General features: G+C 41.2%; 1 protein-coding gene across 3 annotated transcripts in view; it reads left to right on the forward strand.

Annotated features, from left to right (window-relative positions):
* LOC129189626 (neuroligin-3-like) overlaps positions 1-27,562 on the forward strand; it is a 192,051-nt gene that overhangs the window by 130,213 nt on the left and 34,276 nt on the right. The gene's annotated exons all lie outside the window — the stretch shown is intronic.

A 27,562-nucleotide genomic window follows, 5' to 3' on the forward strand; every position in this document is an offset into this window, starting at 1 on the left:
ATGTGCTGGTTAATATTTCAAATGAGAAATCTTAACATTTTACATCCACACAAATCCTCAGCTTGTAAACTAGCCGCTAACAAGGTAGCTCGGGCACACATGGTTAGGAACATAAGATGCTTTTACTGTTTATCACATGAAAGTGGATAGCAATAAATAAATCATTCTTGCCTGAGATAAAGTGGAATGTTTTGATGTTCCCCACTCTATTATATAGATTTTTACACGGCAACATTGTGTCTTTTTTTATTTTTATTTTTTTACTTTTGCAGCACAAAATATATTTGAATAGGCTCCTTTATTCCCAACAAACATGTTAAGAATTCATGATGTGTTTGCACACCCCATTTGCATTAATATTAATAACTGCCTCGTTTTCAGCAGATGAATGATTGATGTTTTTGGATTTAATTTTTATCATTAAAGCTGCTTTTATTCCTACTCTATAATGCTACGCTTCATGTAGCATGTTATTATACTGCCAGTGCATCTCATCTTCCTCCTAGTAAATGCGATATTACCGGGTATTTTCCCCCGCTGAATGGGAGTACACGTAGCAGCGATGGGGAAAAAAAAAGAGCCAGTAAAAACTTGAAAGGTCCTTGGGAAGTTGAGAACAGGAAGGCAGGACTTGCATTCAGATTTAACGCAGTATTAATCTGTGCAATTATACAACATTTGGTACTGGATTACAATTCCAAAAGATGAAATATAGTTCCATCTGCTCAAACAACCTCTGCGTCCTCCATCCCTTCCCTCCATTTTTTTTTACCCCCCTTTATTTTCTCACTGTAGCCAAAATTGCCAGAATGTTCTTGTTGCCAAGACAACACAGCAAACTGAGATGAAATCAAAAAGCATCTGGAAGTGCAAATCTGAACTCAAATGAATTCTACAATTACACGAGCACAGCTGCTTTCAGGTGGTTTCATGTATTGCATTTGTGTAATGAGTTTGCCCGGTGTTAACGTTCTAATTTCATTCTACTTCTTGAATTCAATAGTGTTGTTTATCACTTTTTTTTAATCAAATGCTGGCACTTGCAACTTCCGCTGGCTCCATTGTGGGTTATTTAGCAGCCGTGATCAATAAGAAAAGCAGATTTGTGGCGCAACTGTGTTATTTACTAACGAACGACGGAGTTAACTGCTGATGACATTATAGACAGGCGACGGAGGTGGGGGACATTCACTTCCGGTCCTGGTTTCCATGCTAACCCGCTGCTAACAGGGATGTGTTGTCATAAAAAAACGTTACAAACACAGTTAGACTCACGCAGTGTATTAATAACGCAACAGGAATTGCAAAAATTGTGCTGGCATTTTCGACCATTGGGCTGGAGGATTTGATGATCGTGATTGATGTTCGCAATAAATTTCAGGTTGATTATGGTGATCAGCTGTGAGCATATTTACTATAGCTGACATATCTGTAATAATACTCAATCGGAGTCAACCTTTTCTTGCTGGGCTTCCATTTGTACGTTGCCGGAAAAGCCAACAGAATGACCGAACGTGGAGCTGAGGGCAGCAAAATAGACGTCAGCCATGACTTGGAGTTAACCTCTGAAGTTAAGGCTGTTGTTGAGAAGAAATGTTGGTTGTGTGGCAGTGGTTTGGGTTTATCCAAAGTGATGTGGAGCAAATGCACTGCCTGCCACTGCTGCCAGCACATGTTGAACTTACTTACTTACTTACTGTGTATGTTCATAACATTTTGAATTCATCTCCAGTTTCTTTAGTGTTTTAGTACAGATGCTTTCAAACTGGCAGGTTAAAAACAATATAAAAAATTGTGATAATAGAGATTGGATGTTATGGAAAGTATCTATCCTGATCATGATCGCCACGAGTCAGCTGGGATAGTTACCCGTGACCCTTATCAGGTCATGAGGGAAATGGATGGATTTTTTGCCATATCAACTAGCTTTAGTTCCACTGTTCATTTATTTTGATTTAATTACCATTGTCAACTCAAACTATTGTACTGAGCAACCATGTCTGAGACGTGTTGCAAATAGAGGTGTGCCTTCAACTACATTTTCTTGATCAATTATTGACATGTTAGGTTAATTGGCGACTCCAAATTGTTCATAGGTATGAATGTGAGTGTGAATGTTTGTCTGTATGTGCCCTGCGATTGGCTGGCGACCAGTCCAGGGTGTACCCCGCCTGTCGCCCGAAGTCAGCTGGGATAGGCTCCAGCTGACCTGTGACCCTAGTGAGGATAAGCAGCGTAGAAAATGGATGTATGGCTGGATATGTGTAAATAAAGGTCTGGATATAAAGATCTGAGTGGATAGCTGACATTATGATGTTGTTCTTTAGACCAACAAACTAGTTGAGACAATATCAACAGCGTGACTGCTGGTTACAATTTGCACACAATCCCATCCAACTGACCACATTCTTTCTTGAATAATTGATTATTATGCACATTCCTAGCCGCTACAGGCCTACCCTCACATTGCAGTAAGTTCATTTTCCGGTAGTATGGTTTTGTCATCAGATTTTCCCGTGGTGGCATCACAAAAAGCAAAGTATGCTTATGGAGTTACACAGAAATGTTGAAGTCTCGCAAGATTTGCTTTGGTCTCGTGTGATGCAGGGAGGTTTCACGTCATGCGTGAGAGCAGTTCAACCTCCGGAGCTCCACTTTAGAGAGGCATTACCTTGTATACCTTTAGGGGCATTCGACTTTAGAGGTTGCAGTGTGGAGTCGGTTTTGTCAAACTGAATTCGGCACTCAGGAGAATATGATCTAATATGACACTGTGGGATACTCCCACATACACAGTGTGCACTCACACGCAGTCTTCCTTGTGTGGCTCAGATGCAGGATAATGAGACCCAGGTTATAGAGGTAAATCAGGGATGACACACTGTTCTGGATCTCCCTGGTGTGTATGCGTGTGTGCATCTAATGACAGTAATCCCACTCGCACTGTACACAGCCTGTCATGGCTGCCTACTGAGCGCACTTTCTATGTGGCACACAGTCCTTTTGGTGGCAGGGTGACAACTTACTTGAGATGCTCCATGCACCTCCTGAAGCCTATTTAATAAGCTGGATCCTCCTATATCGTCCGAGCCCTCCGGCCTCTCTTTGATTGCCTGCTCCTCTGGCCTGGCCTTGGTGGCGTCTCCATGTGGGCGTGCCAATAGCTCTAGTCATTGGGTACATCCATCACAAGACCACCCCCCACCCGCCGCACCTCCCTTTCTGGCCAGCATGAAGACTTGCCTGGACATCCTCCCGTGAGGGCTGATATTTTTTTTAGACCCAGGTTCCTGCCCTGCCTCCTCCATCTAATCCCCTCTTCACTGCACCCATCTGTCTCCCTGCCTCCACAGACAGTAAAAGCATGCTAGGACCACACGCTTCCTCGCCATGTGTCCCTCTCCCCTTCTTCTCTCGCTGTGTGTTTGTGCCGCCCTTTCCTGCAGAATGTGTCACCATTAATAAGATGGCTTTCCTGTCTGCTGTGTGCCAAAAAATCAAGTCGCACTTGGGAAGCAGGAATGGTCATTAAAAGCGTAGCCTCCCGCGGCAGGAGAGCTTTTTTGATTGGCTTATTAAACGTAGATCAACAGTTGTGTTCCCGTAGAGGGGGGTCTACAGTATGTGCCCATCATCTTTTTCTTCTCTGGCTTCAAAAACAACATAGCAGCTGAAGAAGTTCTGATGCAAGGACATGAGCCAGTCCTGAGGATTATCTATCTGGCACTAATTGAACATGCAAATGTGCTGCTTTCTCCTATCTTCTAATTATCATTAGCATATTTCACAAGGTTTATCGTCTAATGAGCACGTCACCAAAATCCTCAGACATGTCTATTTGTACTAGCTCGTCATAAATGCCTCACATGTCGTGTGGTATTGAGACTAGGGCTAAAATAACTTATGAATTATTTTCTTAGCTGATTAATCTGAAGCTTGTTGTTTTGATTAATCAAGTGATCGGTTAGGCCCGAGATCAGGGGTCACCAACGTTTTTCCTTGTGAGAGCTACTTTTACAAAATGAAAATAGACAACACCTACTCATTTTTGTAACATTTATTTTCAGAGCTTATTTTAAACCCAAACAAAGCGAATATGCTTGTTTTACCAGAACATGAACAAAATGCTGGTGTCCACAACTCACATTTTGTATTTCAGAATGCATTTCTTTCTACTGGTCTTTCGTTAATAACTGAAAACCTGAATGAAAAGCAGGCTTGCGGGCACCTCATGTGGTCGTGGGGGGCTACCTGGTGCCCGCGGGCACCACGTTGGTGATCCCTGCCCTAGATGGACCAAATTAACATAAACCAAACACAGTTAATGGTGTGGGGTTAGTTATTAACATGTCACAAAAGAGGAAAGATGTCGATCACTGTTTTCCCAAGTCAAAGCTGATGCATGTGAATATTTTCTTTTGCCTAAACCACATAAGGTAATCAGATTTCGGGCCGCACAGTGGCCGAGTGCTTAGCATGTTGGCCACACAGTCAGGAGATCGGGAAGACCGGGGTTTGAAACCCCACTTGGGCATCTCTGTGTGGAGTTTGCTCATCGAGTGCTCCGGTTTCCTCCCCCAAAAACATCCATGTTAAGTTAATTGGCGACTCTAAATTGTCCATAGGTATGAATGTGAGCGTGAATGATTGTTTGTCTATATACCAGTCTGAGGTGTACCTCGCTCCGAAGTCAGCTCCAGCATACTCCTGCGACCCTAATGAGGATAAGCGGCATAGAAAATGATGGATGGATAATCTGAGTTCATGGATGACTGAGGAAAATAGAAAATATTCACATTTGAGAGGCAGAAATCAGAGGATATTTGCATTTTAAAATCCAAAAAGGAATACCAAAATAGTTGTTGATTAATTGGATTATGAATTAATCATCGATTCCTTGATTAATTGTTGCAGCTCTGATTGAGACAATGTTTTTTTTTTTTATCTCAAACTGAAGACACAATTGTGCATGTGTTGAAAATGGTGAGTTACAACTATGTTACTGTGTCCAAATACTTTTGAGTCCCTGGTTACGGAGCTCCTCTACATATTATGGCTATAATTTCTGAATGGTAAAAACTATATTTTTAAAAAAAAACATCTTAAATCAAATTTGAAGTCAATTATAATCAATCACATCTTGTTTTATTAGAAAAGTTATTGTTCAATGCTTTTGTACTCCACATTATAGGATAGATAGCATTCGATGGATACAGGATATCTGCTCACGTGTCCTGCATGCTGGAAGGGCTGGTTTTAGAGGTGCTGAAGGTCACTGTTCTCTTCCCACCCCCCTCTCTTCCTGTAAGCAATCAGGATAAAAGCTCTCCCGCTTGTGAGGAAGTGCTCCCATTTTAATGGAACATCTTGGAAATTAAAGACAGCTACTGTGGCGGATCCTTCATGCCAATGTCAGCTTTCATTTTTATTAAGACTTCTGGGTTATTGGGGACCATAAATGTGAGTGTTAAATGCTTGGGCTTTATTGGGCGGGTGCAACATGTGCCATGGGATTTTAAATGCAAGACACCACCTATATAGCAAACAACAGCAACACCTTGAACCATGCGAAGGGAGTAGTGTGAGAAGCATAGTTGTCAGCAAAGTGTGAGACGATTCATAATCCGAGTGAAAGATAGCCTAGTTGCTGATTACAGAAACAGGATTAGACATTGAAATATTTTTAAAAAATGAGGAACTTAATGGCTTTTCTATAATACGTATTTTGTGATTACAGTAATGCATTTTGCAAAGGATGTGTGCTCAACGTATAAGTGATGTATTACTATACAATTTCCTCAGTTGATTTGATGGGAATCACAGAGGTTTAAGTGAGAGTGACTTAAGCGTGATGTAATGACTGACACACACTTTCATGCCTCTTGTGATCAAAAGTGAACAATACAATCCAATATTACCCTCTACCATTTTGGTGTGTTTTGTGCCAAATTATGACAGATTAGAAAAGTCTGCTCGAGCACAATAACTGTGATTCACTTAATTGTTAAACTATTAATTGCTCGTTTGATTCTCTGAAATACTGGTATTACTTGATCTTGTAAGTCCGATGCTAATTTTGGCCCACCACAGATTGACCTCCTAAGCTTTTTTCCCACCTTAATCATAACAGTTGTCCCGTTATTCCAAATGTGTTGTCACTGTCACTCGTGCAAGTTCTGAGCATTTGTGTAATAAAAACTGTCAAAGCCGATAATGCCAAATTTGACAGACTTACTTGAAAAGCAGCACATCCTTTCAGAATTTAATTACTGTGGAAGAGTTGCTTTTTATTATGATGTAATTCTTACATTGTTGGAGAAAACAATAGGAGGACCATTTTTTTCCTATCCAATATTGCAGTCGTCATACTGATGTAACTATGTGCTGTATTACAGTTGCATGTATAACAGTAGCTCTACTGTGCATAAGCTGCATAGACTTCCCAGTATTACATTGCTATTTATTACCCTTGTTACTACTAATGTCTCACTTACAATGCTTGAAATTCAAGTCAAAGTGCCCAGTATTTGTGGGTATAATGGAATTCTAATGAACACCACCTGCATGATTTCACCAACAACATGAGCAGATGTCCCTGCAAGGCTCCACATGTGATTTAATGGCGCACGTTCGTGCGAGTGACTGCCGCATTGTTCCTGGCATGTATTTAATTCACGGACATATACGGGACAGAAATATGACCGACAACAATGTTATTGGAGCTCAAATCAATCTGCTTTTGTAAATCATGCTGATACAGTTGTGGGATTTAAAGCTCACATTGAGTGAGCTCCCAACCACTGCCACGTTTGGTGCATGCAGTCACAATTCATTGCAATTTATCAATCAATGATTTGTTCAAATTTAGAATGAATGTTTGTTTTTTAGGAAATATGTCAGTCTGGCGCCATCATAATACCTTCATTAAGTGTGCGGGTAACATTCTTAAATGTCATACAAGTGTAAAAAGACGTTATCGACTGTTAATAGTAAAGCAATCTATTATCAGTAAACCAGTTCCTGCAGGTTTTCGCTGGCTTTTTTTGGGACTCAAAATGTCTGATTTTGCGGCAGCTTTTTCAAAAAGTGTTGTGGGTCGTATTTTTTTCAATAACATTGCATCCGCTTGTGATTTGACGACTTTGCTCTCAATGTTTTAAGTGTTCTTTGTAACCTTAACCCCGAAAGGCACAGAATTTCAACAAATTGAGCAGCATATGCTTCGTTTGCATATTAAACGCAAGTGTGAAATGCATTTTTGAACATTTACAGCAATTTACCGGGATCCTGGGGGCTGTTTTTGAGAAGAAAGTGAAAGTGGCAATAAATTATTGTGATGTACCCTCTGTTGAATTATAATAGGGACATTTGTGGAATAACACGTAATTAATAAACAAATATAGGACACAAAGACTGAGAAAAGCATCTTACCAACATGGTACACAAGTATGTGCAAAATGGGATTCATTCACACCAAAGTACACCTGCATTCCTGCAAGGAAATGATACAAAGTTAGATCTCAAGTTAGCCTTCACATGAGCAAAAAATACAAGAAAAACTTTGACAGTTATCCAGCCTATACCAGCAGTACACCGACTACTCTAAAGTACTGTATAGCAAAGATTCATTTATAGTACTACTTCATAAAGTGTAACTTTAGGTTTAGTATATTTACTCGGGTGTAACGATTCATGGATGCATCAATTTATATCCCTACGATCCAACTACATCAATCCATTCTGGACGACATACATCGATCTAACGTGGCTTGAAAGGTAATCAATCGATTGAATCGATTTTAGGAAATACAGCATTGGATTTTAGCACGTCAGGATTTATATGGCTGTGTGTTTTTTTAACCACTTTTAATGATAAAGACTTTAAACTCGTGTAACACTTTGATTTGGTGTCAGTTGATTATTCATGCCTGTTGAGTGGGGCGCACGTTGGCGTCATGTAAAGGCAGCTGTTGTGGTTGCAATGTGGTTACAGTGTGGTTGGCATACGTGCAGTGGAGTAAATGGAGCCGACACGTCCTCTCCAAAGAGCACAGGTTTGTGAGTTTTTCTCCTGTGAAGAGTGACTCTAGACGCCCTACACCTTGGACGCTACACTCGTGTCAGTCTGCCTGTGATGTCATCGCCACAATTTCTAGTGGATTTATACTTATATAGTTTATACTTATCTAGTGTTGGACCACGTGGCGTCAGATCAAAAGTTTCATCCAACGTTAAGCCTTTCCAACTCATGGATCGGAGCCTCAGGACAAGATAAAAGGTATGTAGGATATAAATTCACTTTAATATCTATCTGCAGATGAAATTTAGTACAAATCTGATGGTGCAAAATATGTTAATTTTGCCCCGGAATTGCGGTGTACATGCAATTTGTAGTGTGGCGTGTGTCGTGAGGCCTACATGAAATGTCACTTGATTTTCTTCCTTGGACTTTTTGATGATCAAACAAAAATTAAATGGCTTCTCTGATGACTTTTAAGACAAATGTCACAACCTAAGTTATGATATATTTTGTAGTACGGTTGTGCTTGCCAAGGTCCGTGGGTCGATCACAGCTTTTGTCTTCACTCAATGTTAAAGCAATGGCAACCAAAGGTACCATTCTCTGGGATGAAATTTGCTCTAACCTCTATAAAACTTGGGGTAGAGAAGTGAATGAGGTATCAAATTAAAGTAATGTAGATCAAATAGAATTAATCACAGACTTGATTTAACTCAACCTGTTAATTCAGTCATTGTTAATTCAACCTGAAGAGTTGGTTGCACTTTATTCAAATAAAATGTGAATGCACTTGCCATTAATTGTTGTTTACTTGTTTGTTTCATATCCATAATTAATTTATTCCTGATTCCCTTACAACACAACAACAGGAATCTAGGAAACGTCACCTGCACTGTCCGGTGTCCAGGTATTCAATCGATTTAAAGTTACTGAATCCAATATCCAAAAACCAATATCGTCCTTGAATCGTATCGGCGACCACAAATCGTGATACAGAATCGTTATTAAAACAAATTGTTACACCCCTAGTATTTACCTATACAGGGATCCCTTCTTTATAGCATTCTATTGGTTCTAGACATAGCCGTGATAAGTGAATTTTCACCGAGTAGGATTTAATATTAATAAATTGAATTTTTCATAGTTAGATCATACAAAATCTGTTTTTGACTTTCTAAATACTTTTTTTTAGCATTATTAGAGACCTCTAGACATGAAATAACACCCCTATAGTCACCTTTACACTTGTATTACCCAATATAGTAGATATAACCAGAGAAAATAAACCATTTCAGACGTAAATAAGACTTGTGCTCATGTGTGTTTCAATAAATGTCTTCTTAAAGTCTAGAGGGCTCTTAATAATGTTAAAAATTGTATTTAGAAGGCTGGAACTACAAAAATATTCCATACATATTATAGATAAGGAATCCTACTTTGGAAATTCACACACCAATTAACCGCAATTCTTCTTTATTATCATTGTCAACTTATTGTCACTTTAACCATATTGTACTGAGAAGTTAGTACAGAGAAATGTGTCCTACTTCTATGGGTATTACAATTTTCCTCTTTCTATGGAGTCTACAACAAGGGCACTTGGCACTGCTTCAAGGGCACATCAGCACTATTCTGGATGGCAATTGGCATCTCTCCTGCAACGAGTTACAGTTTCCACAATTCTGGTTTGCTACCTGCTATTTTGTTATGTTGGTTGACATCAATCTCTTTGGTTTATTCGGACCAGGAAGCACAACACATTGACCACCCATAAACCCCCCAGAGACACTAAATTAATCAAACCAATGTGATGGGTTACTGCGAAATGCGTGCTCTGAAATACTGACACGTAACGTAAGGTTAATATGAATGCTGCCCCAAATTACTCTATTGTACAGTGTGGCAAAGCGGACCAACAAGTCATATAGTTAAAAGATGTATGAGTGTTCTTCTATATCGCTGCCTTAACTTTGATATTACAGCTCGCTTTGACCTTTGAAAATAACACGTGTGATTTGCTCTCTGACGTGAGACCCCGTTGGAGCTGCTCCTTGTGGAATGAACACTTCCATATTGTCCTCTCTCACCGCACACATCTCAAGGTGGTGATCCATCCACAAGCCAAGCGGACTGCATTTCTGTAGCCAGCGAATGACAGCAGACTTGACACAAAATGAAGGCAGATTTGCTTTAGCTTGGAATGGGAAAGATAGCTGTATATAACCACACGTCTGGGATGGTATTCAAACACTGTGTGGCAGCCATTGTTGTGCAAATGCAATGTGCTTGAGAAAAACTCGGGACAATTGTCAAAAATTTAATGCAACCCATTTCAGAGCTGTCAAAGGGGTTCGGCACCTCGACACTGTAACGTTATCTGAGCGTTTGGTGCGTCAAACAAAGTTTTTGATTTGCCTGTTTGCTGAAAAGGTGTCGCTGAATGTCTGGGTGAGAAAAAAAACAGAGGTACGCGAGATGAGAGATTGGGGACACGCCTTGTCAGGTGCAGTATTCTTCTACCTGAATTGACAAGAGTGATAATTAAATAGAGGGAAGTATCTCTGTGGAGCAAGAATGCTTGTATTTATTCTGTTGACGACACCGGTGTTGAGGTTTGTCGTATATTGTGGCTGCCATTGTGTGGAGAAGCTGAGTGCTTCATGAGTGGCCTCTGTGACATTTGTGGTCACTGGTGACTTTATATGAGAGAGAGAGAACTGTCTCGATTAAAAAAAAAAAAAAAAGACAAGAGACTTTCCATCCATTATTCGTAGTTTCTTATCTTTAAAGTCTATCAAATTCAGATAGGATAAATTGATATGTTCTCAAAATTGTCACACTCACAGTCACACCGAGGAGTAATATAGAGTATTTAACATAACATGACTGTTTTCTGGGCTGTGGAAGGAAGCAGTAGGACCCTGTGGGAGCCCACATGTGCACAAGGAGACATGCAAGCTCCACATAGAAGGACCAAAGTAGTCTCATTAAGATTCATGCATTATTCAATGAGAAATTAAGCAGAATCTTGAGTTAATATCACAAGGATGGACAAAGAAAATGTTGGATCCGCCCGCACCTGCGTCGAGATCAACAGCAAAAAGTAAATGGCAGTTTTACAAATTTTCATGTTTTTGTTTTATGTCACATTGTTTTTGTGTAATCCTACTAACAACTAAATGGTACATGGTAGTGTTGCAGATTTATTGCAAGGCAAAAAGGATGGCCTCCTGCAGTGGAGCCATCTTTTTTGTTATGAGGTAACACGCTTGAAAATTATTTCCTGCTGTGTTGTCCATCTGATGAAGTCAGCTTTACCTAACCCTGGCCAGAGGAGAGCAGAGGAATGGAAAATTGACAAATTGCCCAAAAAGAGTGAGAGCAGTTCATTCTGGTAGTCTAGTCATCAGTCTGGCTCGGCTGGCCGCAGGTACATGAACCTATAAAAGTGGAGCTATACAGTCATGGAAAAAATGATTAGCCCACCCTTGTTTCTTCAGTTTCTTGTCCATTTGAATGCCTGATACAACTTAAGGTACCTTTGTTTGGACAAATATAACAATGACAACAAAAATAGCTCATAAGAGTTACATTTTTTGGCAGTACAATGCTATAGCTATTCATGTAAGAACTTAAGTGATTTTGGTTATTAACAAGAAAACCATGGGAGTTGCTAGATTTCAGCTCTTAAATTAAACTCTTATGAGCTATTTTTGTTATCATCATTATATTTGTCCAAACAAATGTACCTTTAGTTGTACCAGGCATGGTTCCATGACTGTAGATGCTAAACAATCACAAAACTAATTCTTGGAGAAAGTGCTGGGTGCGGAGGGTGACACATATGCAGTTAAACATTTAAGGTCAAACACAATCAGCGACACTGTTCAGGTTGTTCAGGTTCCAAAGCAATTGTCCTCATCCATCCATTGACTTATCTGTTCAAGGTCAAGCTGCAGGAACCTATCCCAGAGGCAGGGTGCACCTGTACTGGTGTCCAGTAAATCACAGGGCGCATAAAAATAAGTTTACCGCTATTATTAATACACTACTCTGATACAGTCGTCCCTTGCTACTGTATTCTGGTCACTGGGCGTCAGTAAAGTTTCATTGATGAGACGTGACATTGTATTACATTACCTGCACACTGCGTGGAGTCAGCCATGGCATGTCCGACATGATAGAGTGTTACTTCATGTCTTCAGGGCTCTAATAATATTACTACTAAACTGTTGTATTTATTAATATCGAATCGTACTTTGCGGAAATTCATTTATCGTGATAAACAAGAGACGGCTGTATATTGCATTACGTTATCCGATACAGATTGACACGGTTCCGTTCTCTTCACGGTGCCCACACAAGTAAAGAAAAACATGCAAATTTTGTCCGAAAACAATACGTTTTTCTTTTTACAGAATTTTCTGACATACCAGTTGAACAGAATAGTAATTCAATTACTTAAAAAAATATTATAACTTTGTAATAAATTCATCAATATGAAATACAATTCACAACAAACTGTGAAAACAAAACCAGCACCAGTACAGAACTGAAATGTGCATTAAATTAGAAAAACTATTTGACAGTAGTTTACGTGCGTAATGTACATTCCGCACAATTCGAATACAAATTGATAGTTGACAGACAATTATGACGATGTTAGACTCCCGTTGCACCGGTGTTTGCTAGTTACATAGCGAGCTACATACAATGTAGTAATTTTGCAAAATGAACTTACTTGCAAAATGCTGCTTGCACAATATCACCTTGTAGCCTTTGTTGCAGGTGGCCGAGTCTGAGAACCAAACCTTCCAGCGTTTTGGCCTGAGCATTTTACCTAGATGCTCACTGGCACCTGTGCAGGTGAAAGATGACGTCAACCTTGGAATTAGGCGGAGATAACTATACCTCATTTTGGCACCGAAATGAGGCACCAATATCGACTTGGCACTTGGTTTTTCAGTCTGCTTACTGCAGTTTATGTTGGCACTGGCGTCATTATGGTACCAAGTTTCGGTGCACATCCCTACTTTTGAAGTTCTAAGTTTTCATGATGTCATGAAGGAAAAATTGCTTTCCTCATGGACACGATGTAGCCTCTGACTCGCCCAAGCCAGATGAGCCTACCATGTATGCCGTGTATACGCTCACAGGAAAGCTTTATAATAAAAAAAAAAAGAAAAAAAAAAAAAAGTAGGCTTCGCCGTACATCTTAAAATAAAGCTTGGAGCTCTGCCACCTGCAAAAGTTGAAAATTGTACGTCCTTTTGGGGCTTGGTAATTTCAAGGTAGCGCTGTACCTGTAGCCACTTCCGCACTTCTGGAGCATTTCATTGGCAGCTTGAGCGACATGTGGCCACTCGGGTTGCCTCAGCATTCCTCAAGACAATACAATAAGAGCCATCTGGTGATGCAGCACTGAGATTGCTTTTGGAATCTAAATCACAAGTGATGAACGAGGTGATGGCAGGCCGCGTCGTCTCTTGATGACCTGTAGTCCCTCGGTGAAGACTTTGCTAAGTCATTAGTTCAGGTGGATGCTAGCCACCAATCATCCTTGATTAATTATTGTCAAGAGCGCATTCATACACCCCCTAATGGACAGTGACAGTAGTGGTGGAGGTGGCTGCTGCTCCGAGGCTCTGCCCTGACGTACTTTGATCCTGTTAGACTTTAGATCAATTAAACCAATAGCGGCATCGTATTACAGAGCACAAGGTCGCGTCTGTTTCCTGTCTTGATTGGTCTAATGGCTTGATGGAGATGTCTGGCTGTCTTTCTGTCTCACAATTTTCCCTGATCTCACAGGCATTTTCCTTACCTCCTCTCTCTCTACTTCTGAAAGCATTTTCGTTCTTATTGCAGCAGCAGCAGCCCCCCCCCCCCCCCCCCCCCCCCCCCCCCATCTTCTCTCTCGCTTTTCTGTCACTCTCTCCCATCCTCTCTCTCTGGCACCGGTGTAAAGCGTCCATTATAGAGCCATGCATGGGTGTCTGTGTGAGCGGGAGAGAGCAACTTGGCACTGCTTCGGCCCCACCTGCAGAGGAAGCACCGACAGCTGAGCACCGGGGGCCCAGTTCAATCCCACCTCCCCCCTCTCCACCTCCTCTTCCTCCACCCATCTCAGCATCTCCACTGACCTCCCTCCTCCTCCTCTCACACCTTCTCTGTCTCTCGCTTTCCATCTCACTCTCGCTTTGTTCCACACACATCTCTCACATTTCTTTCTCCGAACACATTTTTTTCTTTGACGCGTTAACATTTTTATACTGTATGCTTTTCATTTCACAGTTTTAATGCTCCGTGCTTGTTAAATCCGTGTGACATCTCTCAGCATGCAAGCTGCAACTCCGTGTCGTTAAGCCGTGGTTGTTCGCCAGATGAACGACCACGGTGTAATTAGCCGACCTTTGCCCCTTCGTGATGACCACGAGTCTTGTTTGCTTGTTGTTTGCTGGCAGCTCACCTTTGCAGTGACCGTGCATCTGTTTCTCTGTGCTCAAGGTGCTCTGTGCCTTTGAATGCAAATGGATGCTGTGAATACTGTGGCGAGAGTACAGTATATGCAGAGAGTAGCTGCTGTTCTATTTCACAATTTCACAGTTTTCAACCACAAGTGATTTATAAACAGCTTCCCAGACAGGAAGACAAAACCCGTTGTTGTGTTTTTTATACTGTTGAAAAGGGGTGTCACGAGATCTCGCATGATTAAAATATGAAAAGATCTCTCATTCAGAAAAGAAAAAATCTTGTGATAATGAATAAATAAATGAATAACACGATAAATGAAAATGGATTTGATCATTTTGCTGGCCTCCATATATTGCCATGTGAATGCGTGGCTGTTCTCCTCGTCTCTCGCCTCCAAACAGGCAGTAAGAGGTTTCACTGTGCATTGGTTCAGCACCTACACTACATGCTTAATGCAACAACTTCGTTCCATAGAGAACAGCCAACAGAGTGACCTCTTGTGCGTGACCTTTTGTCGGTCATCAAGTCGCCTTGTCTCTGTGGGGGGAGGCAGGACCGCTAGCACACGCACACAGCAAAAGAGTGGAGCTTCATGAGGAGCAATGCAAGGTAACGTAGTACAAGTTAGGAGGGAAAAAGATGCTTCCAAAGCCAAATGCCGCAGCCCCTGTGTAGGAATATTAATGAACAAGGTGAGCCTATCGACACAAACGCGCCAGTATGCCCAATTTATTTGAAGGTGGTAGTAGCATAAAAGGAAAAAAAACAACCTTGCCCTCCTCAAACATATCCACCTGACCCAGTTTTCCCATCTGGGAAAAAAACAAAAACAAACTATAAATCAAGATGCAGAGCCTCTGTCTTGACAGTCAACGCTCACTCAGCATTTGATCGGCAAAGTAAATACAAACGGAACAGGGCAAAATTGTGTGCGTTCACAGAAAGTCAAAATAAATACTGCTTTAATACAGGTGAAAAGCCTGTATTTCAAGAAATGCTGCAAGCGTTAGACAGTACAAATTGCCTGATTTCTACCGAATTCCACAACTTTACAAAGTGCAAGAAAACATATTAAAAGAAATGTTGCATAATTATCATATATTTTTATTAGGGATGTCCGATATTGGCTTTTTTGCCGATATCCAATATGCCAATATGACCCGACGCTGATACCGTTATGTGTAACATATCTCCTGTCGTTGAATTAACACATATCTGTTGCGAAACTAATGGATACAGCATCAGCACTTAGCTTCTCGACGTGGCTGTAAACAACATCTTGCAACTGCTGCGTCTGCCTGCCGCTGTTTCCGCGTTTTTTTTTACATTCCCGCTACACCATAGACATATAAATGAATTGTGCGCGGTGTTTTCCACAATACAGTGTTTTCCACAGCTCCTGCAAATGATGAATCAAAATGATCTTGTAATGGCCAAATCGTGCAGTCTTTGTAGCAATGTTACAAAATTTTGAAATATGTAAAATCAGGGCTGTGTTGAATTCTGTCTGATAAAAGCATGATTTGCACTTTAATTTGATACCTCATTCACTTCTCTACCCCAAATATTAAAGCAGTTGGAGCAAATTTCATAGCGGGAAATAGTGCCTTTGGTTCCCATTGCTTTAACATTGAGTCAAGACAAAAGCTGTGATCGACGCACGGACCTTGGCAAGTAGTAACTGTACTACAAAATATATCATAACTTGTGAAATTCAATTTTTATAGTCAACAGGGTAGCCATTTACATTTTTTTGATCATGAAAAAGTCCAAGTATAAGAAAATCAGGTGTTTTGACAACCCACCACGTCCTGCCACCCTGAACACAGCGTGTTGATTGTTATGTTATGTTCCTCCGTAGGGTGGCTGGACTCACCCTAAGAGATAGGGTGAGGAGCTCGGTCATCCGGGAGGGGTTCAGAGTAGAGCCGCTGCTCTTTTACATTGATCCACTTGAGCTGGCTTGGGCATTTAGTCTGGATGCCTCCCAGACACCTCCCTGGTGAGGTTTTCCGAAAATGCCCAGCAGGGAGAAGGCCCCGGGGCAGGCCGAGGACACGCTGGAGGGATTACGTCTCACAGCTGACCTGGGAACGCCTTGGTGTCCTCCTGGTGGAACTGGAAGAGGTGGGTGGGGACCGGGAAGTCTGGACTTCCATACTGAGACTGCTGCCCCTGTGACCCGGACCCGGATAAGTGGAAAAAAATGGATGTATGGATGGAAATCACACAGGCCATCTGGCTCTCTATTACTGTGTGATCATGCCGTCACATCAGTAACCTGTCCCACAATGATCCCTGCGCAGTTCAAATACATTAGCTTTCTACGGGAAATTTGCATAGTCTGAGCACAAAGAATTCCCAAATGAGAGAAACTTGGACAAACATGCTGACAAGCAGGAACTCCACTATAAAGGGCCAACACTGTGCAACCCGACAGAGCAAGAGCGGTCAAAGTGAGTGCGGCTGTAAACGGTTTTAAAACTTAGAGAGGCAACAGAGGCTATTAATCCTTCTCAGTGCTCAACAACAGTGCAGGTCTAGTGCTACTCCTGCAAAACATTATTTTACAGTTTACCACCATGTAACTTTAAATACATTTGCTTCAGGTGCACAACAAATCCTGTATCCAATTTAATAATGTAGCAATGCCTTTAAAGGTCCCCTATTATGCAAACTCGACTTTTTAATGATGTTATAACAGTAGTGTGTGTCCCTGGAGCCTGCTTATGAGCATTAACAAAATCTATCATGTCCCTCATTGTTTGCTCCACTGTTGAGAGACGAGGCTGTCAAACAGTTACTTCTGAAGTTCTGGGTTTTCCATCACATGACAACCCTCCCTCCTTCATGGGGACCATACCACCTCTAACCCAACCCTAGCTAGATGAGCCACACCGTGTAGAGGCACTGCTTTGTAAACATGCAGGCTTCGCTACATGTCTTAAAATATGCCAACTAGTCAGCTGTCAGTCAGCTACGGACATGGGCGCTGTAAGTTGGATCATTTTGTTTTTCTCAGAGGTGGAAGGAGCACTGAAAAAAATTGTACTGTATTTAGTTTTTTTTTTTTAGCAGGAGGAGGTTCTCTCCTGTGTAGTGCAAGAACAAGGAGATATACTGTATATCTCAAACTGGTTGTTTTTAATTAAAGGCTTTTTTTTTATCAGATTTACAAAAAAAGACCAAATAATAAAACATGTTGACACACAACATCTGAAATAATTACAGGTACATTAAAACAATGCAAGCACTTAATTTGCTTAAATTGTTGATTCTGACAAGAAGACCAAAGTTTATATCTTAGGAACCTTCAAGATGTTTAAGACAAAACTGTAACACTACTCTGACTGTGACATAACAAACATGGCAAATAAACCCCAGCTGCTAGAAAATACAATTGCCAGGCTAAAATATTGTGTTTTTGAATAAAAATGTCCATTTTTAGAGCATTACACTCGCAACTTACTGTTGAGTTTGAGCAGCAGTTGGCTTTCAAAGTTACTAGAGTTCATCCTTGTTGGCTTTGCAGTGAACAGCAGCAGTCCAGCACGGTTGAAGAGACGCTCGCAGGCATCTGAGGCAGGCAGGCTGTGTGTTGTCATGATGTTTCCTCTGTCAACAAAATATCACCAAATAATCAAATACAACCCACCTCATTCACACAAATGTTCACTATAGTGAGACTGCCCTTGTATCTCTATTTACATTCAAACAGATTGTCATTTTCATTTCCCAATAAAATTTGTAGCATTTAGTTTTAGTTAGCTTTAGACAACATAGAGCTAAGCCATAGAGTTACAGTACATTTGACTGCTCTACGCACATAAAATACTGTACATTGTGTTTGCACTTATCTGTTTATCATCATTATATTGCAATGATGTAGTAAACTATAGCAGGTACAGTCCACTTATCCATTCCACTCTGACACGTATTAGATGTGGGGATGTGAGAGCGCGTTCAGCATATCAATAACTATCAGCAGGTTGCTAGTGCTAACAGTAGCAGCGCCATGCACCAATGTCGTTTTGCTAATTAGTGCACAGTGTCGTACTAAACTATGGAAACTTTACCAATGCAAACACACAAGTAGCAGGATTTAGCTTAACTCTACATCTGTGTAGGCTCTCAGTCGTACAGGAGTTGTCCATCGAGGAAAAGGCTTCTTGAGACGTCATCTGTACTTCTGTGAAAAAGGTGTCGGACGTTTCGCTCCTCATCCGAAGAGCTTCGTCAGCAAACTAATAAGTGCTGGTAGCTTAGGCCTTAAATACAGTAAGAGTGGGCGGAATTGGTGTGCCAACACCCTCCTCCTATTGGTTCGTTACACTAAGCCTGGGCGGAGTAGTGGTATAATCCTATCCTGTTATTCACACCTCCGATAAAAGGGAAGTGTCGCTCCCTGAAATGGGTATGAACGACTCTGATACTGGATTGTTAGCATCTATTGTTCTGGCTCGGCCCTGCCTTCACCTCATTTGCAAGACTAAGAGCTGTGGGTTTTGGTCTCAGTAACCTGCTGAACACAGGGTCCAAATTAAACCTCAAACCACCATTCCGATTCAATGATGGGTTCTGTTGTTTGACAAAAATAGCTTCCTTTACTCCTCTTTCAAACCATCTGTTTTCTTTGGCCAAAATCTTTACCTCGCTGTCCTGAAAAGAGTGATTGGTAGCTTTCAGGTGTAGATGTACTGCTGATTGAGGACCACTAGCATTGTCCCTGCGATGTTGATAAACTCCAGAGGATCTTATGGCAACACAAAATTCCTACCTATTTCAAACCAGTAAATACCCTGAGACAAAAATTAGTGCATCCTAAAGACAAGGCTCCAAACCAGAAACAGAGCAATGTGGTCTATTCCATCCACTGTAAAGATGAGGAATGCAAAGAGCACTACATTGGGGAAACTAAGCAAATGCTCCAAAAAAGGCTTTATCAACATCGCAGGGACAATGCTAGTGGTCCTCAATCAGCAGTACATCTACACCTGAAAGCTACCAATCACTCTTTTCAGGACAGCGAGGTAAAGATTTTGGCCAAAGAAAACAGATGGTTTGAAAGAGGAGTAAAGGAAGCTATTTTTGTCAAACAACAGAACCCATCATTGAATCGGAATGGTGGTTTGAGGTTTAATTTGGACCCTGTGTTCAGCAGGTTACTGAGACCAAAACCCACAGCTCTTAGTCTTGCAAATGAGGTGAAGGCAGGGCCGAGCCAGAACAATAGATGCTAACAAGCCAGTATCAGAGTCGTTCATACCCAATTCAGGGAGCGACACTTCCCTTTTATCGGAGGTGTTAATAACAGGATAGGATTATACCACTACTCCGCCCAGGCTTAGTGTAACGAACCAATAGGAGGAGGGTGTTGGCACACCAATTCCGCCCACTCTTACTGTATTTAAGGCCTAAGCTACCAGCACTTATTAGTTTGCTGACGAAGCTCTTCGGATGAGGAGCGAAACGTCCGACACCTTTTTCACAGAAGTACAGATGACGTCTCAAGAAGCCTTTTCCTTAACTCTACATGTTTGCCAGGTTCCATGTCGAGTTTTTATACGCTGTTCTGTGGAATTTGGCTTATTTGAGAGTATATTGTTCAAAAATAAGCATCACGTGACTGTACATGTATTCATCAAAGAATATGACATTTTATGACGATTATGATGCTAAAAGTTCATGTCTGTCAAATCCCTGATACAAATTAATGATGGCAAATTCACGTGTTAACTATGTGGCATAACTATGACATGCATTGTATGACGCTAGGTGGTTGTGCAAAGTAAATCATTGGTAAATTTAGTAGGCAAGGGAAGGTACTACTCCAATATCATTAGAGAGACCGCTGGTGTGGAACAAATATTGCTGTTCCTAGTCTTGAACAAGAAGTGAGTTCTGGAGCTGAATCTAATGTAATAATTCATAACAGTCACTTTTATTGCAAGTTCTTATTCAAAATTGGAGGAGAACGTCAACATCAACCTAGCGGGGGGTGGGGGGGGGGGGTTTTCGAGTTCGAGACAGGAGAAGACATGACAGTTCCAGACAGTCAAGACAGGACAGGGTGAGTCAGTTCCCAAGTCATTAGCACTGTTTAATAAAATGCCATTTTAACAATGTAACAATCTGTTCAATTAGGCAAATAATGCCAAATGAATACATTTTGAGTTGTTTTATTTTTTTTGAACAAAGCTTAGTCACAGAAAAGGAGTGCGGACAAAGCATTCAGGATTTAGTCAGTGCAAACCAGTACGACAACAAATGAACTTCTGAAGACGTTCAAGATTGATGAATTTGACTTCATTAATTTTGTGTGAGTGCGTGCATGTGAATAACCTTCTACCACTCTCCAGTAGTCTGGCGCTCACAGAAAAGCCACACCCTCGTTTGTTCCTAAACCTGATTGGACGTGAAAAGATGTATTCAAGGTGACAGATTGTGTGGGGAAATATGTTGTCTTGCTGTAGATTCCATAACAATGGTCGCATTATTTGAATACTCTGAATGGGGACAGATTTTACTTAACGCACTCACGGAAAATCTCAAGCATTTTAAAGTCATCAGACTGAAGTCTGAGTCAATCCTGAGCCATTGAGGTCAAAGTCCAAGTTGAGTTCCGAGTCTTTGATGATATTGTCAAGCCGAGTCCAAAGTCATCAAAATTGTGACTCAAGTCCGAGTTATGTGACTGGAGTCTATACCTGTCTGGTACTTTCAGTACTAAACAAGTCAACTGCTACTGTGAGGAATTAATGAGCCACAGTCACCAATTGATTTTTGTCTTTGGCATTTTGTAATTGTGCGTTTTAAAAACTGCCCAACTTTTTGGTCACACACAATCTTGATATAAAACACATAAAACACAGCCACTGACTCAAGCAGCAAAAAAAAAAGAAAGGAAACTTTGTAAATGCTACTATTTCAGCCTATTAGCTGGAGGCTTTGTGAGTGCGCATGAGGAAATGCTGAGAATGAGTTTGCTGACAAAGCAGAGCGATGAAGTGGATCAGAAACAAGTTCCGTTCCCGTCTGTTCGATGACAAGAAGAGCAAATGGAGCAGTGAAACCAAGAGAAGATTAAAGACAAACACAAAAAAGCAAGTGTTTCCTCAAAGTTGTCCATAATGAGCTCTTTAGTATTCAATACAGACGCACGAGTATCTGTGTGAAGAATTTTTCAGAGTACTCCAAACTCTGCCTACTTTCACACCTAAGCTCATTCGGCTAATTGCGGCAAAGTGAATAAATGCAGGCTCTCAAAAACACTTTGACGCCACCCCTCTTGTATGTAAAGCATCATTCATGTAAAGCATGCTTCTTTCTCTTCCTCTCCTTGCAGTTAAAGTGTCTGTTGAACAAAGTTAGTCTTACTCGAAGGTGACCTACACTAAGCACGGAAGCATCAGCATTTAACACAAAGAAATAGGGCTTTTTACGGGACCGAGATAATGCTGCATCATGTTTTTATGACGAGGCATCACTCTTAAAGTATTTCTGCCTGCTTAAGTGAAGGCTGTTTGAGAGCAAGCATCCTCTGCGGTTTTTCAGATGCGAACAAACCATTAATCTTGATCAATGTTCGCCGACGTGAACACTACTCTCTCTCGCAGCACCCTGGAGCATAATGACATGTACAAGTGCAACATTTCACCAGTGATCTGTTGCTTATGTAGGATTCCTGCATTCTGCTGTCATCCAGTGTTTATTTTCTAAACAAAGGACTCATAAAAATGTCTACTCTTGCCCGTTATGCTATTCTTGCAGCTTCCCTTAGTGCCACTATCTAATTGGTGTCGTTTCGGTGACACAGTCCTCCACGAAGACTTTTTATGAGGCCTGTGAGTAACTGCCATTCCCCGCCTGGGTGTCTGTGGCTGTTCCCCCATCATGTCCCGGGACTCTGCTCGGCGAAGGCTTCATTAGGCGGGAATGGGAGGTGGCATCAGAGAGCGAGAACAGCTGTTTAGCTAAGCGTGTGCATTGTTAGCCAGCCTCCTCCGTATGGCTAACTGCCGAGATCAGTCCCTGAGCTTCTAATAGAATGCTCATTAGGAGAGAGGAGGGTGAGTCGATGGGAAAAAGCACCACTGTGCAGCCTCGACCGCTCCTACTCTCCCTCTGGTCTCTATTAAACAGCTGAACAGAACAAACCATCCCTCTGCGGATCCACCTCATATTGAACTCTGACCCCAGCACCCAGGAAAGAACAGTGGCTGTATGGTTAGCCGAGTTCTCCTTGGAGACTGATACGAGCAAGTGTGATACCAAAGCCTGTGTGATACCAAAGGATATGCAAGATTTAAAAGCATGTACATCCCAGAGGACAGACCATGATACCTTATGTTTTAGGCCCCTCAAGATAGAATCTGTGTGTGCTCGCATGTGTGTGTTAAGGCAATCTCCCTGCAGCACTGCTGTGTTAAAGTCTCCAAACAGTGTAGACGGTGCTGCATTAATTTGTCAGGAAGCCAAAAGCACAAGTGTGTTTCCCCGTGTCACAACTGATGAAGATAGTAAGGACGATGGAAAGCTGTGACACCGAGAGATGCCACAGTGAATATTTAAATTGTGCTCATGGGAACAGCAACATATCAGAGCCAAAAATAGGCTTTCTGTCGTGGCAGAAACATACCCCTGGCTTGATTTCACTATCACCGACTGTGAGTTGAGATTTCCCTGTACGCAAAGTGCAGGTGCACAAATATGAAGTGGATTCGTGTCATCAATGTGAGGCTGAACGGAATTGTCTTTTTAGCTTTTGGTAGACAACACATCTGCGGTTTCTCCTGTCAGGTAGATTTCCTCCCAAGTGCTTCCCAGAATAATATACTGCAAGACAAAGTAGAAGGACATACCGTAGCTTTTTTAAATGAACGCCATGACGATACACTGCAAGAGGAAGGTGTCAGAGATGTCGACTGTCGCAAATCAATGTGCAGGAACTCTCTCTGATAAGGAATGTATATCAATCAGATGGAGATTCAGCATGTATTTCATGCAAGGTATTCTAAAAAATATGGCATCCTTCAGCTTTTAATCCCTGGAAACTGTTAGCTAATAGTACACAATCCCATACCGTAATGAGACAGAATGCAACCCAGTGGTGCGTGTACCACCAATAAGAGCGAACATGTCTTTAACAGTAGACGTCCCACAGCCCAGCTATTTGGCTTTTCTCCAAAGGACAGCCGAGTGGCTGGATTTGTTTTGAACTATTATCCTAATATATTCAGAGAATCAGTCATCATCATCATCATCATCATCATCATCATCATCATCAGTCAACACAAATCACCAATCTGTTATTGAAACTGAAGGACCCAAATTCGTTCAACGACATTATTAAAGAACGTTTGTCAAACCATCACTCGGCATAATCCTACAGAGAAGTATTGGAGGCACCCAGAAAAAAGAATACAATACTAAATGGCCTAGATTTTTGCAGTTATTTGTTACAATTAGGAATGTCAAAGTAAAGCATTAATTGCAGTTAATTCATAACAGCAATAAGCACTGTGTTATTTTTTTAATGGCATTAATGTAATTTTTAAGAGTGGTGAGTAGTGGAGAGGAGACGTGAAACTTAGGGAACATGTGAGAGTTGTCAGTCCAATGAATGGGAAACATAATATTTCAAAAACGCCCTTAAGGCATCATTGACAAAGGGAGAGTGATATGCCTTCTTTGTAAGAAGGATTTTGCTTACCACCATAGCAGCTCAAGTTGCGCCTACCACATCGACGTGAAGCACCCAGTGCCAAGTGCGGCCACAGCCAGACATCAGCAATTTAGCGAGCCATAGCAAAACATTTTGCCATACTACTCGAAGAGAACAACCCCACGTATGAGCAAGTCTGCGACCGACACGCTGACATTCTTGCCAAGTGCATAGCAATGAACTGCAGGCTGATAAACGTCGTGGAAGACGAGGAGCAAACAGAGGTGTTGCAAACTGCATCCAGTGACTTATCATGCAAGGATCAGCGCAGGACTACAGCAACGACCAAAATCAGCAAGATGTACGACAGCGAAAAGAAAAACATATTTAAAAACATATTTTATGTATTTTTATGTATTTGCCCAACTGTGTTGCTATCACCAGTGATCACTGGGCCTGAACTGGTTCAGCCTTCAATAGCACTTTATATGAACCAGTCTCAAATACAGTGAAATGTAAATGGCTAGTACTGCATCTGTTTAAGTGTGTAAAAGAATAAGAAATGACTTTCTAAACCCTCTTTTATATACAGTGGTGTGAAAAAGTGTTTTCCCCGTTCCTGATTTCTTTAAGAGACTCCTTGCAAGTTATCGCAAACGCTTGGCTGCAGTTGTTGCTGCTAAGGGTGGCCCAACCAGTTATTAGGTTTAGGGGGCAGCCACTTTTTCACACATGTAGGTTTGGATCTTTCTCTCCGTTAATAATAAAGAGCTTAATTTAAAAACTGCATTGTGTTGTTATTGATTAATATTTAAATTTTAGGTGAGATGTAAAAAAGCATTTAATTAAATCATAATTAATTAATCTCTAATTTTTTTTTATTCTCTTGACAGCACTATTTTCAGTGTTTTTAGCCAGACCCTTGTAATGCAGATATGTTAAGCATGTTGCATGTTGCTTATATAGAGTCATTTTATGAAGTGATGAAGTGCGTAAATATGCTTGAGCATGGATGAATGCAGCGCAGTGTGAGTGTGGGCCAGTAGGGGAGGGAGAGGAACTGTGCTTCAGTACTGCAGAGGAAAATTTGCATTCTTTCTTTGTAAGGCAAAGCAGTTTTGGGTGGTCAACTTCAATAGTTTCATCAAATATCTATAGCAATACAAAAATAATTTTTCACAAAATAAATGAAACCATTACCATTTCCACACTAGCAACACTCAAAACAGTTAACAAAGCCCTTCATTGCGTAATCAGCTACACTGCTAACTATCTGTCCGATTTATGGGTACTTCCAATATGGATAGTGTGGTCTTTTTGTTTTGTTTACATCACGATCATTTTTTCCCGGGAGACATTTACAGTATATTGTTATGTGAACATAGATTTCATTTGGATGCCTTCATGCGCACTTCCCGGTAACAACATTACGTACACTTACACAATTGAATGTGATCCAACACAAGAGTTTTATGAATAAAAAGCAGCCTATAATGAAGATAATTCTGATTTTGATGACCGTTGTCAAACACCACCACATACACATGTACTGGACAGTATGTCGTTCTGGCCATGGCAGGTCCAGCTCCTGTGGGATTAACTGTTGCTGATGGTTGGTCTGCGTGGATACTCCCCCCTCCCCCGTTTGACTCACCTCAAAGAGCAAACAAATACACACATCCACATGCTGAGAGTCCATGTGTACGTGTAAGTCCACATATCCTCCCACTTCGGGGGATTTCATGTGGCTACAGCTGTGCTCGTGCTGGCACGGGAGGCAAAGAAACACAACAGAGTGAGTGGAATATTACACATTATGTTACCAGACAGATTGCAGTGAAAGGCGTTTTACTAAAGAAGGAACAAAAGAACAGAAACGGCACACTTTCACATAACCAAGATATATATTTTTTCTTTTTGTTTTTCCTCCACTGCCTACAGCCCGGTTTGAATGTATAAGAGTGATAATCGGAACTGTGTCCACTGATGCAGAAAGGCCACTTAATGCCCTCCTTGCCTCAGAGAGAGACAGTCTCGCAGCAGCAGCACATTGAGTTTACTCCAGTGTCAACTCACACGACATAAGGGAGCACGAGCGGCATCTTACGCACACCACAAATAAATTGTGAATGTTCCTCAATGGGCACTATGTGGACAAAGGTATTGAGACACACCTCTTAACCCATTCATTCATCAATCAGGAGTTGGGCTAGACCACGTAGATCCAGTTGAATATTAATTATTCATCTTCCCAAGACTATTGTGGACAGTTCTGTGCTGAAAATTAACTTTTCAGGTTAGGGAAATTAACATAACATATGGAAATTTACATTATTTAGCACAAATTAAATCCATCCATCCATCTTCTATGCCGCTTATCCTCACTAGGGTCGCGGGTATGCTGGAGCCTATCCCAGCTGACTTCGGGCGAGAGGTGAGCTACACCCTAGACTGGTCGCCAGTCAATCGCAGGGCACATATCGACAGACAACCATTCACACTCACATTCATACCTGTGGACAATTTAGAGTCGGCAATTAACCTAACATGCATGTTTTTGGAATATGGGAGGAAAGCGGAGTACCTGCAGAAAACCCACACACGCATGGGAAGAACATGCAAACTCCACACAGAGATGCCCAATGGAGATTCAAACCCAGATCTTCCCGATCTCCTGACTGTGTGGCCAAAATGTTAACCGCTAGGCCACCGTGCGGCCGCAAAAATGAAATGAAAATTGCTAAATTACAGTTTAGCATGTGACAGGAGATGTACAGAAAATGTACAACAAACGTACAAAAGAAAAAACCCACCAGGCAGCTTAATGCAACATTTAACACACAGGATTTTTTTTTAATTCAACATGTTAAATCAAAAATTTTAAAAATTATGTTAGAATGCATGATAATATAATATAATAATACACATTAATTGCCATATGTCCACATGAATACATTTCATTGACCGGTATCCGAGAGTTTTGGGAAGGTAACTTTCTGTTCCAGCATGACTGTGCCACCATGGCACAAAGCAATATCTTTAAAAGGTGGTCTTGGTTGACTTTGAAGTGGAAGAACCTTACAGTCATGACCTCAACTACCATCAACAATCAAACACCTCACAAAAAAAATCCCCCAGACTCACTCCAATATTTTGTAGATAGTTTTCCCAGAAGTATGAAAGCTCCTATAGTTGCAAAAGGTGCACCAGTGCCATATTTCCTTCCATTTTCACTTCCTATATGTGTAATGACCACATGTCCCAGTACGCCTGACCATATAGTATGTATTGAAACAGATTAAACGCCTCCAGGGTAGAACTGACGCAATTCTTACTTAGCCAGTCTGAAGCCAAAGCAGTTATGATAGCTTTCGGAAGGGTTTGCTCAAAGCATTTTCATTTCA

Source organism: Dunckerocampus dactyliophorus, chromosome 11 (assembly GCF_027744805.1).
Source record: "Dunckerocampus dactyliophorus isolate RoL2022-P2 chromosome 11, RoL_Ddac_1.1, whole genome shotgun sequence".
In the NCBI taxonomy this organism is placed as follows: Eukaryota; Metazoa; Chordata; class Actinopteri; order Syngnathiformes; family Syngnathidae; genus Dunckerocampus; species Dunckerocampus dactyliophorus.